This window comes from Phalaenopsis equestris, unplaced genomic scaffold (assembly GCF_001263595.1).
Source record: "Phalaenopsis equestris unplaced genomic scaffold, ASM126359v1 Scaffold000552, whole genome shotgun sequence".
Lineage (NCBI taxonomy): Eukaryota > Viridiplantae > Streptophyta > Magnoliopsida > Asparagales > Orchidaceae > Phalaenopsis > Phalaenopsis equestris.
In genome coordinates this window covers 1,190,306-1,193,580 of record NW_018164992.1, presented here as the reverse complement: position 1 = coordinate 1,193,580, position 3,275 = coordinate 1,190,306, and positions in this window count along the sequence as shown.

The following is a 3,275-nucleotide window of genomic DNA, read 5'->3' as shown; positions in this document are numbered from 1 at the left end:
CGAGCCATTTTGAGCCGAACACGAGCGAACAAACTGTTGTTCGTGTTCGACTCGTTAGGCTTAACGAACGAGCCGAACACGAGCTGCTTAACGAGCCGAACACGAGCTTTTCACGAACAACGAGCCAATTTGACAGCCCTAGCAACCAAGTTGTATAGGTTGTACTGAGGGAACTCGGTACAACCAATACAACACGGTCGTACTGAAGTAAGACAACAATGTTGAATTTTGTTTAAAATCTGAATAAAAATAAAAAAATGTATATAAATAGAGTGATTTTTTATCTTTACTTTTGAATATTATTGTTTTTTCACTTCTCTTGTACAACCATGTTGTATTGGTTATACTGATACAACATGGTTATACTGAAGCAAGACAACAACGTGAGTTTTGATTAAAATCTGAATAGAAATAAAAAAAGGGATATATAATTAGGATGAATTTTTTATTTTTGTTTCACCTCAAACATATGATTGTTTCATTATTTCTCTTGCACAACCATATTGTATTGGTTGTACTGAAGTGAGATGATAATGTTTAGTTTTGTTTAAAATATTTATAAAAATAAAAAAAATTGTATATATATATAATGATTTTTTTTTATTTTATTCATCTTTCCTAAGATTGTCTAATTATTTCTCTTATACAACTAAGTTGCGTTGATTGTACTTACACAACTCAGTACAACTGATACAACACAGTTGTACTGAACTAAGGCGGCAATATTGAGTTTTGTTTAAATTCTGAATAAAAAAAATAGAATATAGACAAAATGAATTTTTAATTTTAGTTTTTACTCAAACTTACGATTGTTTGATTATTTTTCTTGTACAACCAAGCTGTATTGATTATATTGAGGTAACTTAGTCCAATCGATATAACAAGGTTGCACTGAAGTAAGACAGCAATTATGAATTTTGTTTAAAATCTGAATATAAATAAAAATGGTATATAATAGAATGAAATTTCAATTTTGGTTTTTTTTCATACCTACAATTGTTTGATTATTTCTCTTGTACAACAAAGTTGTATTAGTTGTATTGAGTTACACTTAGTACAACCAATACAAAATGGTTGTGCCAGAGTAAGGCGCACAATGATTATGTTGTTTTACATTTACAATATTAATTATTTTTGTTTTATTATTTCAACAGTGTATTTAAAAACTTTTAATAGAATTACCAACATAGGAATTAGGTTCAGGTGTCAAAACTCAACATTTCAAGCAACATTTGATGAATTTTTATAGGACATCCCTGAGGATGTTGTTGTTATATTGAGGAAACTGCATTTTCATCACTTTTTTAAGGTTTCACCCATCCAACAAATCGTACCACTTATTGTGCACATTCTTGAGTCTTGGAATGTTGAGAGGCAAGCCTTCTTTGTTGGTGGCCACGAGCTAAAGTTCATTGTAGATGAAATGACTCTTATGATTGGTTTGTCGACAGAGGAATCAAAGTTACTTGAGTGAGGGAGCCTTTGTCCAAGTTCACATTCATAGATTTAAAAAAAAAATTAAAGAACCTAATTTTAATAAAAGTAGCTCTAAATTTATCAATTTTTTATTAATTTGTTGCTTACAAACCTATTTTTTAATACAACAACTATAAGATACGGAGGGGTCTTCTTTTTTTTTCTAAAATTGTACATAAATTTGCATAGTATAATTAGTCGGAGGTCATATGGAGGTTTTTGGTAGACTAATTTGACAGCCAAATCGAGAAGCCTTGACTCCAGAAGCCTTTTGGCTACACGACTAGCTATGTCGTTCTTTTGATGGTGTGAATTCTTTTTATATCATTATTTGTAAGCATGATCCTCATTTCTTACATGTTAATGTATTATATTACATTGTATTGCATGTGTAGTTTTTTGGTATATCAATATTATTTTCCCTAGAATGCCAAAAGCAAGACCCCCATATAATGCAGTGGTCGAAGTTGGTGGCAATGAGAAATAACTTTTGTAGTGCTTTTTTTAGAGGTTCCATATAATCAGATAAAGCCTATTATAATAAAGTACATTATTTTCATCTTTATAAAAATGATTGTTGCCTAAAGATATTTATCTATTGTTTTACAGGATTTCAATTATTTTAGGATTTAAACATGGAAGAGTCAACAATATTATCCAATCTTTCTAATGTACATTACTCGTCAACAACCACCTCTTCTCTCTCCCCAAGAGATCAACAAATTTCACTTTCGAAATCTACAATAGTGATTACAGAAGAAGCCACTCATAATCATGTAAATATTCCTTCAAACACTGAAATTTATAAATTGATTATGTTTATTGAGCAAAGGCTTAAAGATTTTGAAGCCTCAATAAATAATAAGCTCAAGCAGATTGAGATTGCCCTAAGTTGTGAGAGCACAAGAATAAGTGCAATGGAGGCATGAATAAGGTCTATTGAAGACCAAATAACTGGATAGCTCAAGATGGCCCATTGTCCCTAAAATGTAAATACAACAATAAACACACCTCATGTCGATTTAAATCTAATAAATGAAGAATTAAACATAGGAATAAATACACCACCAATTGGGTTGAAGGAAGAAAATAAGGGAGAATTCATTCGCTCACTTGAGCCAGCTCAATATCAATTGGAGGAGAAGAATAAGGGATCAATCCCTCCCCTAAGCAAGGGGAACATAAAACTATTCTCATATTTGTAAAGCATAGAGAAGACATGAGGCAATTGAGGGTGAGGTCTCCATTCACGAAGCCTCCAACACGTAAAAAAGAATATTATAAAAGTCAGAGGAGAAAGAAGTTGCAATTGATGTGCAAAAGATTAATAAAGTGTGATCTACATAAATTAACACTTTACTGAAAATCCTCCAATTATATTCATTTTTTTCTATTAATTGCTTAATTATTATGACAGAAGCCAAAAACAAAAAAAAAATAATGAAAGTTAGGAGAGAAAGCCGACTTGGAAGAAGAAAAGGAGGTAATAAGTACTTCACTATAAAATATCTAATTATTATGGACTTCACTCTAAATAAATTTTGTAATAACTTACAGTCATAACGGATCGTCAAAGAACAACACAATAGGAAATAATCATTGCAACCTGCCGATAAAGAAAAATGAAAGAGGAAAGAATTAGTGCAAAAGGCTGCTGAAGAGTAAGCTGAGAAAAATTTAGTGGTCTATATTGTTGAAATTCTTGACAATGCATGTTTTATGAGAATTAGATGTTGATGTTTTATGTAGCATAAGTTGGTGTTTTTTATTATTAAATAGTATTAATAATCTATAATTTT